The following is a 17,860-nucleotide window of genomic DNA, read 5'->3' on the forward strand; positions in this document are numbered from 1 at the left end:
AATTTAATTCATGCGTGAAGTTTAATAAATGCGTGAAGAGTTTTTATGGCATGAAGTCTGGTTAATGCGTGAAGTCTGGTTCACACGTCAAAAAAAAAAATTAATTTAATTCACATGAAGTCCGGTTCACGCTTCTTACGGCATGAAACAAAACTTCACGCGGCCAAAAAAAAGAATCACGCATGAAGTTTGATTAATGCGTGAAGAGTTCTTCATGGCGTGAAACATAAACTCACGAGCCAAAAAAAATCGAGTTTAATTCCCACATGAAGTCTAGTTCACGCGTGAAGAGTTTTTCACGGCGTGAAACACAACTTCACAAAGCAAAAAATAAAAAATAAAAATGAATTTAATTCTCACGTGAAGTCCGGTTCACGCGTGAAGAGTTCTTTACGGCATGAAATAAAACTTCACACAGTAAAATAATAATAACAATAATTCACAAGAAGTCTGACGATTCATGCGTGAATAGTTCTTCACGGTGTGAAACAGAAAATCACGCATCAAAAAAAATCAAATTTAATTCTCACGTGAAGTCTGGTTCACGCGTGGAGAGTTCTCATGGTGTGAAACATAAATTCACGTGCCAAATTTTTTTAAAAAAAATCAAATTGAATTCCCACGTAAGTCTGGTTCATGCGTGAAGAGTTTTTCACAGCGTGAAATAGAACTTCACACAACAAAAAAATAAAAATAAAAAATTAAATTTAATTCTCACGTGAAGTCCGGTTCACACGTCACGGCATGAAGCAAAACTTCATGCGGCCAAAAAATTATAATAATCAAATTTAATTCACATGAAGTCCGGTTCACGCGTGAAGAGTTCTTCACAACAACGTGAAACAGAACTTCATGCGTCCAAAAAAAAAACAAATTTAATATATGTGAAGTCCGGTTCATGCATGAAGAGTTCTTCACAACATCGAACAAAACTTCATGCAATAAAAAATTTTAAAAAATCAACTTTAATTCTCACGTTAAGTCCGGTTCATACGTAAAGAGTTCTTCACAGCATGAAACAAAACTTCAAGCGACAAAAAAAATTCAAATTTAATTCACGTGAAGTCCGGTTCATGCATGAAGAGTTCTTCACGGGGTGAAACAGAACTTCACGCAGTTTTAAAAAAAACAAACTTAATTCTCACGTGAAGTCTGGTTCATGCGTAAAGAGTTCTTCACGAAGTGAAACAAAACTACACGCAAGAACAAAAATCAAATTTAATTCACGTGAAGTCCGGTTTACATGTGAAGAGTTCACGACGTGAAATAAAACTTCATGCGGTAAAAAAATAAAAATATAAAAAAAATCAAATTTAATTCTCACGTGAAGTTTAGTTCACACGTGAAAAGTTCTTCATGGCATGAAACAGAACTTCACGCGGCAAAAATAAAAAAAATCGAATTCAATTCTCACGTGAAGTCCGGTTCCCGCGTGAAGAGTTCTTCTGTTTCACGGCGTGAAACAGAACTTCACACGATTTTTCTTTTTAAGATCGAATTTAATTCTCACATGAAGTCTGGTTCACGCGTGAAGAGTTCTTCACGACATGAAACAGAACTTCACGCAGCAAAAAAAAAAACAAAAAAAATCAATTTACGTGAAGTCCGGTTCAAGTGTGAAGAGTTCTTCACGCGACGTGAAACGAAACTTCACGTGTCAAAAAAAATCGAATTTAATCCTCACATGAACTCCAGTTCATGCGTGAAGAGTTGTTCACGGCAAAAAACAGAACTTCACGTGGCAAAAAAAAATCAAATCAAATCAAATTTAATTTACGTGAAATAAAACTTCACGCGTGAAGAGTTCTTCATGGCATGAAATATAACTTCACGCGGTTTTTAAAAAAAAACGAATTTAATTCACATGTGAAATTCGGTTCACACATGAATAGTTCTTTGGCGTGCAACAAAACTTCACACGAAAAAAAAGAACGAATTTAATTCTCACGTGAAGTCCAATTCACACATGAAGAGTTCTTCACGGCGTGAAACAGAACTTCACGCAATAAAAAATAAATTAAAAAAATAAAAAAGTCAAATTTATTTCACGTGAAGTCCGATTCACGCGTGGAGAGTTCTTCACGGCATGAAACCAAACTTCACGAGATGAAAAAAAAATCAAATTTAATTCTCACGTGAAGTCCCAGCTCACGTGTGAAGAGTTCTTCACGGCATGAAACAAAATTTCATGTAGGAAAAAAACTGAATTTAATTCATATGAAGTCCGTCCAATTCACGCGCGTGAAGAGTTCTTCACGGTGTAAAACAAAACTTCACGTGGCAAAAAAAAAATGAATTTAATTCCCATGTAAGTTCCGGTTCATGCGTGAAGAGTTCTTCACAGCGTGAAACATAACTTCACACGACCAAAAAAAAAAAAATCAAATTCAATTCTCTCGTGAAGTCTGGTTCATGCGTGAAGAGTTCTTCACATTATGAAACAAAACTTCACACTACAAAAAGAAAACCAAGAAAAATTTAAATTTAATTCTCATGTGAAGTCTTGTTCACACGTGAAGAGTTCTTCACGGTGTGAAACAGAACTTCACGTGGCAAAAAGAGAAACAAAATCAAATTTAATTCCCACATGAAGGCCGGTTCATGCATGAAGAGTTCTTTAGGGCGTGAAATAGAACTTCACGCGATAAAAAATAATAAAAATAAAAATCAAATCAAATCAAATTTAATTGTCACATGAAGTGTGAGTCATGCATGAAGAGTTCTACACCATGAAACAGAACTTCACACTACAAAAAAATCAAATTTAATTCTCACGTGAAGTCTGGTTCACGCGTGAAGAGTTCTTCACGACGTGAAATAGAACTTCACACAACGGAAAAAAAAAACAAATTTAATTCTCACGTGAAGTCCGGTTCACACGTGATGAGTTCTTCACAGCCTGAAACAGAACTTCATGTATTATGAAAATAAATAAATAAATTTAATTCCCGTAGAGTTCTTCACCGCGTGAAATAGAACTTCATGCAGTAAAAATAAAAAATAAAAAAATAAAATCAAATTTAATTCACGTGAAGTGGATTCGGTTCATGCATGAAGAGTGTTCCACTAAGTAAAACAAATCTTCATGCGACAAAAAAATTTAAAAAAACAAAAAAAATGAATTTAATTCCCGCATGAAGTCTGATTCACACATGAAAAGCTTTCCACGGCGTGAAACAGAACTTCACGTTGCTAGGATTAAAAAAATTGAATTTAATTCTCACATGAAGTCCGGTTCATGTGTGAAAAGTTCTTCACGGTGTGAAATAGAACTTCATGCAAAAAAAGAAACAAAAATCAAATTTAATTCACGTGAAGTCCGGTTCACGCGTGAAGAGTTCTTACAGTGTGAAACAGAACTTCACGCAACACAACAAAAAAAAAGATTGAATTTAATTCTCAAGTAAAGTCTTGTTCACACGTGAAGAGTTCTTCACGACGTAAAACATAACTTCACGTGTGGTAAAAAAAAACTCAAATTTAATTTATGTAAAGTACATTCGGTTTACGCGTAAAGAGGTCTTCACGACGTGAAACAGAACTTCACGCGTCAAAAAAAAATGAATTTAATTCTCATGTGAAGTCCGATTCACTCGTTAAGAGTTCTTCACGGGGTGAAACAGAACTTCACGCGACAAAAAATCAAAAATCAAAAATGGAATTTATTTTCCACGTGAATTCTGGCTCACGCGTAAAGAGTTCTTTGGTGAAACAAAACTTCACGCGCTAAAAAAATGAATAAATAATAAACAAAAAATCAAATTTAATTCCCATGTTAAGTCAAGTTCACGCGTGAAGAGTTCTTCACAAGGTGAAACAAAACTTCACAAGGAAAAAAAATGAATTTAATTCTCACATGAAATCCAGTTCATACGTGAAGAGTTCTTCACGGTGTGAAACAAAACTTCACGCGATAAAAAATAAATTTAAAAAAAATTAAAAAATCAAATTTAATTCGCGAGAAGTCCGATTTACACAACGTGAAGAGTTCTTCACGGCATGAAACTATACTTCACGTGGTAAAATAATAATAATAATATAAAATCTAATTTAATTCTCATGTGAACTCCGGTTCCCGTGAAGAGTTCTTCACGGCGTGAAATAGCTTCATGATGTGGTTAAAAAAACAAAACAATATGAATTTAATTCACGGGAAGTCCGGTTCACGCGTGAAGAGTTCTCACACGGCCTGAAACAGAACTTCAAAAGGTATAAAAAATAAAAAATTTGAATTTAATTCTCACATGAAGTCCGGTTCACGCATGAAGAGATTTTCACTACATGAAACAAAACTTCATGCAGCAAAATAAAATAAATAAAACAAATTTAATTCTCACGTGAACTCTGGTTCACGCGTGAAGTGTTCTTCATGACATGAAACAGAACTTCACGCATCAAAAAAAAAATTAAGTAAATTTAATTTACGTGAAGTTCAGGCCGTGAAAGGGTCATTCTTTGAAAGGGTCAGTCCGTGAAAGGGTCAGCAGGCCGTGAAAAGGTCATTCTTTGAAAGGGTCAGTCCGTGAAAGGGTTAGTGGTGCGACCGTGAAAGGGTTAGTCCATGAAAGGCTCAGTCCGTGGGTGATGAAAGGACAAGTTTCGTAAAAAACCAGTTTTTGTGAAAACACTGGTTGTATTTTTAATCGTTCAATTAGATTGTTTGATGCATATTGAATGATTAATCTTTATTGAACATATGTGAAGGGAAAAAGTCATGTGTATTACCAATTAATTTGGTTATTCCCAAAATGTCATGATTCATAAACAAAACAAAAAGAACAGAAAAAACAAAGACAAAAAGGAAAAGAAAGGAAGAGGATCAAGTTCCCACCTCGAAGGGGAAAGTCGAGAAGTCCGTAGGGAGAAAGCGAGCTCGGGAGATGCAAGTTGAAGCGATTTGCAAACGCACATGATGCAAAATGAGGAAAAGAAGAAAGAAAATCGATTTTATAATGCAGTCGTCGGATAGGGTGGCTACCTTAATGAAGAAAGCCATGTGGCGCTATGTGATTGGCCCATGAAAATTTACTGTTTCACGGTGTGAACATTTTTCTATAGTTTCACGTGGAACTTGAAATTTTGTTCACAGCATGAAAAGTCAGAAAAGAGTTCATGGGGCGTGAACAAATTTATGCACTTTCACGTGGAATGCATAAGATCGAATACTTATTATTATTTTTCTTTCTATATGCTCAAGCAATCAAACATGCACATGATGAGTGAACGATACGTTGCTTACATCGTACTCATTCGTGCAATTATTATTATTGCCATGAGAACTCAAGTGGTCACTTGGGATCCTTTGGGAATTTTTTGGTGTAGCTATTTTAGTTCCATGTGCGAGTTTTTTATTGTGCCTTCAACCCAATTGAACAATGTTGTCATTGTGCCTAGTTGTGGAGGGCTTCTATCTGCATCTCCTTGCTGTACTACTTTGTTTCTATCTTTAGGTTCCTTGTTCAGTCTTGTAGCTGGAGTGGCTGGAGTGGGTACTTTCCTTGCTTTTGCAATTCCCAACCCATTTGGCTGAGTTTTCTTTATCCTCCACACAAGGGTTGGCATGGTTCTTGCTTGAGTCAAGAGTTGTTATTGCATGCTCTTACCACCTTCTTTTTTATGATTCGAATTGTTTGTGGTATTGGCCCACTGAGTGGGATTTGGGTACCCGTATTGCCTTGATAGTATCCTTGTGCTCACAGTAAATCCTTTTGAACCCATTGCTTATGGAATCCTTGAGGTTTCTTTGGGTGCTTGGAGTCCTGCCACAATCGGTTTGAGTCAACAATATCTAACTTTTGAATTGTTTGCAGGTTCTTCTTGGGTCCTTTATATCATTCCTAGTGTCGATTTTGTTTGGTTGATCTGTAAGTTGATTTTTGGGCACCCACTTCTGTGTACCCTTAGATGTAGGTTATTGTGTGGGTAAGCTTCGCAAAACGATTGTTGGTTTTGTCCTTTGAGGTGTTGCCATTCCTTTACCGACCTTTATCGCCTGATCTGACTATTCATTGGATTTGGCCAACTCGTGAATCCGCAGAGAAGGTTTCACGTTGTGAACAAAAAAGGGTTTCACGCCATGAACAAGAGAAGTTTTCACTCTGTGAAACCTTCTCATGTCGTGAACGCTTTGCTGAACTTTCACGTGCTCAAAAATTTTGGCAAACTTCACGGTGTCAGAGGTGTCAGGATAAGGTTGCCAATTTTTGGCAAGGCAATCCTGTGATTTTCGGCATTAATTGTGGCCTTTATTTCGCGAGCAATTCACGGCGTGAAATTGCAGGAATTGGTTCACGGCATAAACGTTTTTCTATAGTTTCACGTGGAACTTCCCGCATCGAAAGTTATGATTTTGGGTGCGTAATACTTATCCAATTGATCCTAAATTGATTGTGCCTCGCCTAAAGAAGGGAATGCAAGTTCTTGGTACAGTCAATGGTCCCTTATATTTATGATTTTTTTGAATTTTTGAAAAAGAAGAAAAATCAAACATCAAGCTACTCATTCATGTTGGTGCTTTCAATGATGCCTATATCAGAATTAACCAGAAAAAACAATGAAGTTCTATCCTAAGACCACTCCACCACACAAACATACACAACATCACAACCAATTCCTCACGATTTCTTCCTACCACACACATCTTATCCATTCATTTTCCACACAATGCGCACTACCAGAATGTAAGGGCAATAATGAATCCTATGCACTGGGAGGTGAAACTCCAAGAGGATGGAAGAAACAAAGGTGTTTCCTCAACAGCAGCAGAGTGACACCAAAAATGTTATGGGCTACCACACCTCCAAGAGGGAACTCTACACATTCACCTAAAGGATGAACAATAGATCACAACTGTTGTAGGATACTTACTCACCCGCGGCTGTGCTCCCTTCCCGTTAGCTCTCCACGATCACCGAGAGCCTGCAGCTCCGCCTAGCCACATGTCGCCCAGCTTCTCGGTTGCCAACCTTACCTGCGCACCTAGAGTCCTGCAGCCAGCCTCTCTCCTTGCACACCTGCGGCTGTGCTCCACGCTCCCCGCTGAATCACCAGGGCAACTCCCTCCTGGACGAGGCGGCAACCCTTACGCCTGCAGATGCCACGACCAGCAACAATTTCTGCGCGTCTGGTTATCTACAGCGCCTCAGTCTCAGCACTCGAGAGCCCCCCTCATCGCCAGGCAGCTACTTCAGGCGGCCACCTTTCCTTCTTCGCGCCTTCGCCAGCTTCTAGAGGGAACCCGCTGGCAGCCAAAAAGACTTCCATGTGGCTATTCTTTTTATTGGCCACTTGTAATATTATATATTCTTTTATTTATTTTAAAAGCTCAATAATGGCCACCACACTATAATGGCTCCATCCTTCTCCTCGACTCTCCGTCAGCAGTTGCAACTTTATCAGTTAGGTCTTCACGACCTTGATCACAAGACGGTCACAATGCTTCCCCAGCAATCTTGACATAAAACAGTCATTTACAAACAGCATTTACAAACAGTCATAAAATATAGTTTCTATATTAACTCTCATTTTTCCACATTATCCCTCATCAATCCACATTGCTTATCCCACATTCCAGTTATATGTGTACTCATCCCATCACATCATTTTTCATCTCATCACTTTGAGATTCCTTCTCATCACATATCATATATTCACATCCATACTTATGTCCACATCCACATCCATACATCCACATCTACATCCATGCATCTAATTTTCACATCCACATCTTCATACACATTCATGCATCCTCATCCATACATACACATCCATACACCATTTCCTCATTCCCATTCATATAACCCTTTCATCACATCCATTCTCACCCTATCACAACCCATATTCATCTTATCTCATCACATACACTTCTTATCTCATTCCATACACATCTTATCACCTCTTAACTCATCTTATCACATCCTAACTCATCTCATATGCATCTTATCTCATCTTATCACATCTCATACACCTCTTATCACATCTCATACACCTCTTATCACATCCTAACTCATCTTTTATGCATACTTCTATGCAAGAATTTCAATTGTGATAAAAGTAACACTTTTACAATAAAAATAAATTTTTATTTTTTTATTTAATTTTTTTTCTGTAAATTTTTTATAATAAAATAATAATTTATTTATTTATTTTATTTTTATGCACGAAATTCAATATGGTGAAAATAACTTTTTATAATAAAATAATCATTTTTTTTCTTTACAGTTTTATAATAAAATAATAAAATATTCATCTTTTATGCATACCTCTATGCATGAAATTCAATTAGGTTAAAAGTAACACTTTTATAATAAAATATTTATCTTTTATGCATACCTCTATGCATGAAATTCAATTATGTTAAAAGTAACACTTTTATAATAAAATATTATCCATTATGCATACTTCTATGCATAAAATAAAAATGATAAAAGTAATACTTTTGATATAAAAATTTATTCTTTATGCATATAAAAATTCAGTTTTCTCATGATTCTAATGAATTTCTTTCAATTAATCTAGGATGATAATTCCTAGAATATGGTAGGAAATCCTCTTTTCATGCTTTGAATGAAATTATTTTATGTGTAAATTTTTATAAAGTTTTGCCATAGCTCCGCTACTATAACTAATAATTCTCAATTATTTTAAAAGATAGGTTAACTTTAAGGGAATGATTAGAATGATCCTAATTGGATCATTAACCCTTAAAAATAATCATATAATATATAAATTAAAAGCATAGATAAAAATAACCATTAATTTATTCTCAAGCATAGATTAATCTTAGATTAAGGAAAAGCTTTATGAAAAGCTTCATTTGGGTTGAGATGGGTCATGAGTATGACCATTAACCGTATGGTCGGCACCCTCTAGGTTCCTTTGCAGGTCACCTAGTGCTTCACTCATAGGCTGCTTCCTTAGTCCCTCATCCACCATACCGGAAGCTCACCATTTAAATCGAATCGAGGCTGGTCAAGACCTTGGCCGACCTTGCTACGCGAGATGTCCTCCGTTGACTCTCCGTCAGCTGTTGCAACTTTATCAATTAGGTCTCCATGACCTTATTCACAAGATGGTCAAAATGCTTCCCTAGCATTCTTGACATAAAACAGTCATTTAAAAACAGGTCATAAATATAGTTTCTATAATGAACTCTCTTCTTTCCACATTGTTCCACATCAATCCTCATTTATTTCATATGTATTGCCATTCTCATCACATCATTTTCCATCTCATCACATCTTTCCTCATTTATCCGCATCAGATGTATTGCCATTCTCATCACATCATTTTCCATCTCATCACATCTTTCCTCATTTATCTGCATCAGATTTCATCCACTCGCATCTACCCATATCCACATCTTATCACATCATATTCATTCACATCACATATCATCCATTCACATCTATCCCAATTTACATAACATCTCATTCACTCACATCCCGATTCACATCACATCACATCTATTCATGTCCATCACATTCATTTACATCACATCCATCACATCACATTCATTCATATCCATCACATTCATTCATTCATATCCATCACATCCATTTACATCCATCACATCACATTTACATCCATCACATTCATTCATTCATATCCATCACATCCATCACATCACATTCATTCATATCCATCACATTCATTCATTCATATCCATCACATTCATTCTCATAACCATCCCATCACATACATTCTATCCACATTATATCACATCACTTCTATCCACATCATATCTCATTCATACACATCTCATCTCATTCATCCACATCCATCCAATGGTTCACATGTACAACTACCCACATCTATCCATACATTCATATCTATCACTTCACATCCACATATATTCACATCACATTGCATTCTTTCACATACACTTCCACATCCATTCTTTCACATACATCCACATCCATTCTTTCATATACTCATCCACATCCATTCTTCACATACACATCCACATCCATTCTTCACATACACATCCATATCCATTCTTCACATACACATCCATATCCATTCTTCACATACATATCCATATCCATTCTTCACATACACATTCACATCCATTTTCATTACATACACATACACATCCATTCTTCACATACATATTCACATCCATTTTCATTACATACACATCCACATCCATTCTTCACATACATATTCACATCCATTTTCACATACACATTCACATCCATTCTTCACATATACACATCCATATCCATTCTTCACATACACATTCACATCCATTCTTCACATACACATTCACATCCATTTTCATTACATACACATCCACATTCATTCTTCACATACATATTCACATCCATTCTTCACATACACATTCACATCCATTCTTCACATACACATTCACATCCATTCTTCACATACACATCCTCATTTCTATGCAAGTTTTCAGTTTGACTTTCTTTTGAATACAAGGAGTATTTCTTGAATCAGTATCCCCAAAACTTCTTGATCGGAATTCTGAATTTCATACCAGAATTCCTCGAATTCTATAACCTTGATCCATAGATCAAATCGAAGGGTCTCAAACTTAGTTTCAGATTTGGCAGGAGTTTTGAGGGTATGTTTTTAAACTGGTCACACCTTCTTTCCTCAAAACTGATGATTCCAAGTGGCTGCATTTACTTTTTTAAGATCGATACACACTCTTAGTTTCCCATTCTTTTTAGGCACTATCACAATTGGTGACAACCAATCCGTATGTTCGATCGTGAGGTCTAAAATATCATGGCAAAAGCCAAAAGTGACAATGAAGACAAGCCAGACTTGCTTTCAGTTACCCGACCATTTCAAGAACTATACGGTTGATGAACGGAGAGTTGTTCGACTGACAGCCTACTAGGGTGAAAGGGGAGGGGCTGTCTAGACTGTACGATGGCCCGACAGAAGTCAAGGAGGTTGATATTGTGCGACTAGGGGAATAAGCATTGCCCATATACATTACTAAAGATTTGACTTCTGTAGAGGAAGAGGAGCTCATTGTTCTCCTCAAGGAATATAAGGATTGTTTCACCTAGAATTACAAGAAAATAAAGGGGGTACCGCCTGAGGTGGTACAACATATGATTCCAATCATGGAGGGTTCGAGACCCAGCTAGGCAAAAACCATACTAGATGAATCCTAAGTATGCAGCAATTAAAGGAGGAAATTGATAAGCTCATTGCAGCTTGTAAGCTTGGGTACATCGGGTTCTTCAAGGACGATTTTCTCTTTTTTGCCTTCCTTCCAATGATATTTTACTCAAATCCTTGCCCCAGTCCTTTGAGAACTCATCGTGTACCTTAGTGGCCTTAAGGTATCTCAGCCACCACTAGGCATCGTGGGTTTCCTTCATAATAGGGCGTTTTGTCGGGCTATATATCGTTTCTGTTTTTGCCATCGTCTGAGGCGCTAAGCGCTAGTATGGCTTCGTGCTACTATACCTTACTAATTGAAACCATAGATTGAAGTATTTGATTGTCAATACTTCAAACACTTGCATGCTAATTGCAATGGTGGAATACTCATGACATGGGGAATATTTTACATGGCCATTACATCCACCATTGAAGGGATCTTGGAATGCATCACATGAGCTCTTACTTTGCTTAAGCATTAAGCAAGTATCACTCTTTTGGTGTTCATTGAACCATTGGAGTCTACTTGCCATTTGGTTGATTGTTTTGTTCATTGATGAGGGCTATGGAGTAAAGGTAAAGGGGTTGAAGTGATACAAATCTACTTGCCATTTGGTTGATTGTTTTGTTCATTGATGAGGGCTATGGAGTAAAGGTAAAGGGGTTGAAGTGATACAAATCATTGAGTTGTGCTTGTGAATCACATGATGTTGGATGCTATGTGGATGTTGTTTTTGTGGTAATTGGTGTGACGCAGCCACTTTGGATGAATGGGGAAGCATGAGTACATGCTCTTTGTAATGATGAAATGAAATAGCATGAGTCATGCTAAAAACATTGTAAGTGCTCCTACCTTATCCTTTTGAAGCTACATCCACATACACTTCACTTGTATCCCACTTCAATTCATAGTATCTAGTATGCTTGTGAGGGTACCTTGGGCATTGGACGAGAGGCCTAGGGGGGAGCATGGCATAAACTCTCCTTGTCTCCTGTGAGTGCTTTTGGTAACATGGCAAGGAGGGGGATTAGGTACTTGGATGTGAAGACTTGGCCCCAACTTGTGCCGAGAATCGGACTAGGTACGAGGGTGGGAAGGCTTAGCCAAGAGATCGGCAAGCATAAAGCTCTTCCTTCGACACACACTCAACTATATTGCAAGCATGCTGAGGCTATGGAAGCCAATTGTCACTTGATTGGGCATGCCATGGATGTTTAATAGTGGTCGAAGCATAAGGGTTACATGAGCAAGTATATGCTTTTAATGATGATCATTTGGGCATTGTATTATGAGTGGATATTGGGCAAGTGCTTATGCATTTTGATTGAGATTTGGGCCAAATTTTGGGGAGACTATGGTAAAAATTTTGTGATTTTCCTGCACTCTCTAGTGGGTAAAGAAGTGGAATTCAGTCCCAATCTGTTCAAGATCTCTCAAGGGTCTTTGGAAGCCCTAAACGGGTGTCTTAAGGAAGTCCTAACCAAGTGGTTGATTTGGACACCATCTCAGGGTACAAAGTGGACAATTGTGTCAGGCTAAAAACCCTCATTCAGTCAAAAACAGGGCAGACTAAATTCAAGGTATTTACATAGCTTAAGAACACTACTAAAAAGCTTCCCGAATGAGCCAACAAGTTTCCAATTCCGTGATTGTTTGGATAGTCAACCTCTCATAGTTGACTTTCAGCTAAAAGTTAAAACAGAGAGGTATAGGGGTGCTCAAAGTGGTGATAGGGTGATAGAAGTGTTCATCTCGTCAAGGCAAATGGGAAAAACTAAAGAAATCCTAATTTGGTTACCGTTTATTGTATTAACCACTTGTTAGCATGGGGAACTAGGGAAGGCCATTGAGATCTCAAGCACAAGTGCTCATGGAAGACAACCAAGCTCATGATGATGCCAATGAAGTTATTCATGATGATGATATGGTACAAGTGGGTGATGCTCCATTGAGTGAGAATCCACATTCCAATGTTGAACATGGACAAAATTCAAGGACTATGCAACAAGATAGAGTACCTCTTCATGACATTAGTGGTGGGTGAATAGTCAATGAAGGAATGCCAGCACACACTAATGGACATGATCAAATCTTATTGGGTAACATTACTTTGGATATGTTAAGGATTGCTCTCACCGATGCAATCAAAGATGCTCAAAAAGAGGTGCTCTACATTAGTAGTGAGATTGTGCGGCAAGGTAATGAGAATGCCAAGTTGATGCATCAAATGGTGGACAAATTGGATGAAAGGTTTGCAACTCTTGAAGACCAAATTTTAGGGACAAAGGGGTGTGGACAGGTTTGATCATGCACCAAATCCACATGGGAATCTTGGTGGTATGTAAGGAAAGTCCAATATGTCTTCAAGAGACTATCAAAGTGGACATGTTCTGGGTTCTAGGTTAGGGAAGTAGCCCATAGTTTTGGATCCCATGGAAGGCTCTTCAAGAGGTGTTTACAATGTTAGTGGGAGATGGGATATACCGAACAATACCCTTGGTCATTCTACATTGGAATCAACAAGAGCCAAAGATGTGAAAGACAAGATTACACTTCCCAAGCTCAAAGGGGTGAACACAACCACCGAGGAATTGGAAGAATGGACTAGCAAGATGGAGATGTACTTTGCATTGTATCCCCACATGTGAAGAAGAAGACAAAGTACAATTTGCCATGTTGCATTTGGAAGATTATGCGCATTCATGGTGGTGGTTTACTCAACATGAAGGCTTGCATTTTGACACTTGGAAAGCATTCAAAGATGCCATGTTTCAAAACTTCACATCTCCATTGGAACGGGCTCAATTGGTGGGACAATGATATGACTTGGAGAAAAAGGGAAGTTCTGTCAACAAATATAGCAACCAATTTAGGAAGCTTTCCATGTTTGTTGGAGGAATGAATGAATACAACAAAATGGTGAAGTACATACATGGATTTCAGTCCTCACTTAGAGCTTATATGAAGACCTCAAACTTTGCAAGATGCCATGTATTATGCCGAGGTGTTTGAATCTAAGTATAAGGGGAATGTTGCAAATAGATGGAATGTGGGAGCACCTAAGCCATCTACTTTCAGTCCAAATGTAGTAAAATGGTCAACTTCTACCTCTTCAACACCATATGTACATTGTGCAAGCTTCACTCCAACTTCTACTCCCATACAACGATATCCTAGTGTGTATGGAAAGCCACCAAGGAATGTGAAATGGAGTGGTTCTCTTGCCAAACTGCCTCTCAAGAGTGATGCTAAATCTTCTTCCCTTCAAGGTAAAGGGATTAAGCAATTGTCACAAGCGGAGATGGAGGAGAAGAGGAAGAAAGGGGTTTTCTTCCTTTGCAATGAGCAATGGAGTCCCAACAAGCATAAAAAGGTTTGTAAGGCAAAGGAGGTGAAAGCTAACACGATCTTTGAGGTGGTTAAAGATGAAGAGGTACCATTGGATTATGTGGATGAGGCTGAATTTCAAGATTGTGCAAATGAGGTGATAGAAGAGCCTCCTCTTGACCCTTCTCATCAAGAGTTTCCTTTTGATCCGAGTGGAGAGGATTGGGTAGAAGTTGAAAAAAAAAAGAGAGCCATGCTTTGTGTCATTTCACAAGAAACTAAAGCAGGTTGCAAAGGTTCCAACACTTTAAGGCTTATGGGAAAGATTGGGGGCAAATCCATTCATATACTTGTTGATTCGGGGAGCACACATAGTTTTGTGAGCTCCAAATCAATAAATTCTTTGAAACTATGACCAATAGAGATGATGAAGCCTCTAAAAGTGGAGGTTGCAAATGGAAAGCACGAGCTGAGCAAGAGTTGGGTTGCGACAAGGATTTCTTTGTCTTTCGAATATGCCTATTATGCCCGTTTGATTGTGCTTGATATGGGTGCCATTGATGTGGTTCTTGGATGTGATTGGTTGCACACTTTGGGCAGATTCTCAATGGATTGGAAGCACATGAAAATGTGCTTTATGCATGAGGGAAAAGAGATATGCTTGGATGAAATTTGCAGTCCATAAAACAAATGAAGAGAGAGTTGAAAAGTTTATGCCTTGTTTACATGCTACAACTCAAGAAGAGGACAATGGGTTGCAAATACATGATAAATAGATAAATGCCTTGTTGCAAGAGTATAAAGATGTGTTTGAAGCACCCAAATGCTTGCCACCTACTAGAGAAGTTGATCATGCTATAGAGCTTGAGAAGGATGCAAAACCAGTCAATAAGCCTCCTTATAGGCTTTCGAAGGTTGAGCGGGAAGAGGTGGCAAAGCAAGTGGAAGAGATTTTGGAAATGGGATTCATACAACCAAGCCAATCACCTTTTGCCTCGCCGGTTTTGTTGGTGAAGAAGAAGGATGGATCTTATAGAATGTGCATTGATTATAGGGATCTCAACAAGATCACTATAAAGAATCGATATCCCATTCCAAGGACTGATGATTTGCTTGATGAATTGAAAGGAGAAAAATACTTCTCCAAGGTAGATCTCAAGTCCGGGTATCATCAAATAAGGATGAAAGATGGTGGATGAGTTTAAGATGGTGGATGAGTTTAAGATGACATTCTGGGCTGAACATGGTGGATGAGTTTAAGATAGTGGATGGATTCTGACCTATTTTCATTCATGGTTATGCCTTTTGGATTATCAAATGCCCCAGCCACATTTCAAGCTCTCATAACAAATTTTTGAATCCATTCCTCTACAAATAAATTTTGGTCTTCTTTGATGACATACTTGTGTATAGCAAGTCAAGGGAAGAGCACTTGCTACATGTGGAGCAAGTGTTGAAGGTATTAAGGGAGCATAAGTTGTTTGCCAAGCAAAGCAAATGCACCTTTATGTCACAACAACTGGCTTTCTTTATTTTTATGAATTATTGCAGATGATTGAATTAAATTCAAATGCTATGCCTTTGATGGAAAGGCCACCCCCTTCTCTTCTTTACATTCCAACCTTTCTTAATCTTAGAAAGATTAACTAAGTGATTAATTAAACTCTTCTTATTGTTTACTCTCTTGAATTTAGAAAATTGTATAGATTAGAGTTCTATAATTGGGTTAAGTTAAATAAAGAATGATAAAAATGATAAATGGTCAGCCATACAAAGGAGGTTATGGCAAAATTTTCCAGAATTTTATGGAAAAGAAAGTTTGTTTTTATGTTATTCCAAAAGAGTAATTCCCACCATTTTTGCATCTAAAAGAAATATTCTAATTACTCCATGTACATATTCACCTATGAATATGCATGGATATCACTGATATTAATTATTAAATTTGATTTTTATGCGTAGAAAGATGCATAAAGGAATTCTTTTTAATTCAAAAGTGTTATTCTTATTAAATTTGTTTTTTATGCATAAAGAAAAAATTTTAATTCCAAAAGCGTTATTCTTATTAAATTTGATTTTTATGCATAGAAATGCATAAAGGATATTTTTTTATAACAAAAGTATTATTCTTATTAAATTTGATTTTATACATAGAAAGATGCATAAAGGAAATGTTTTTATTATAAAAGCGTTATTCTTATTAAATTTGATTTTTATGCATAGAAAGATCCATAAAGTAATTTTTTTATTACAAAAGTGTTTTTCTTATTAAATTTGATTGAGAATTTTTTAATTATAAAAGTGTTATTCTTATTAAATTTGATTTTTATGCATAGAAAGATGCATAAAGGAGGCTTTTTATTACAAAAGTGTTTTTCTTATTAAATTTGATTGAAAATTTTTTTAATTATAAAAATGTTATTCTTATTAAATTTGATTTTTATGCATAGAAAGATGCATAAAGGATTTTTTTTATTTCAAAAGCGTTATTCTTATTAAATTTAATTTATATGCATTGAAAGATGCATAAAGGAATCTTTTTATTACAAAAGTGTTATTCTTATTAAAAAAATTTTTTATGCATGGAAAGATGCATAAAGGATTTTTTTATTTCAAAAGCGTTTTTCTTATTAAATTTGATTTCTATGCATAGAAAGATGCATAAAGGAATTTTTTTTAAATTTCAAAAGCATTATTCTTATTAAATTTGAATTTTCTGTATAGAAAGATGCATAAAGGAAATTTGTTTATTACAAAAGTGTTATTCTTATTAAATTTGATTTTTATGCATAGAAAGATAACTAAAGGAATTTTTTATCATAAAAGCGTTATTCTTATAAAAATTGATTTTTATGCATAAATAGATGCATAAAGAAATTCTTTTTAAAAGTGTTATTCCTATTAAATTTGATTTTATGCATAAATAGATACATAAAAGGATTTTTTTTATAAAGTGTTATTCCCATTGAAGTTGATTTTTATGCATAAATAGATGCATAAAGAATTTTTATATCAAAATTAGAATTCTCTTAAATTTTATGTTTAAATTCTATGAGTATTTGATAAATGAATAATTAAATACTCTAAGAGAGAAATTTCTATCGTTTTATATTCATATGGATTGTAAAAAGAAAATTCAAGAAATCTATCGAGATCAAAATATTCAGATAAAAGATTAATTTATTCCTCATTGGAATTCATAACTAGTTTAAAAATCAGTTAAGTGAATATTCAAAGAAAGAAATTCAGTAAAATAGTAACTGAATTATCAAACCTTTTCGAGAAAGATAGTTCAGGAAACATCTTATCCGACTCGAACCTTGAATCAAACTATGACCAAGACCAAACTCTTTTGTCAATTTCGAGGAAAGAAGGTGTGACCAGTTTAGA

The sequence above is a fragment of the Cibotium barometz genome, chromosome 4, assembly GCF_041138505.1.
Source record: "Cibotium barometz isolate CiBa-2024 chromosome 4, ASM4113850v1, whole genome shotgun sequence".
Classification (NCBI taxonomy): domain Eukaryota; kingdom Viridiplantae; phylum Streptophyta; class Polypodiopsida; order Cyatheales; family Cibotiaceae; genus Cibotium; species Cibotium barometz.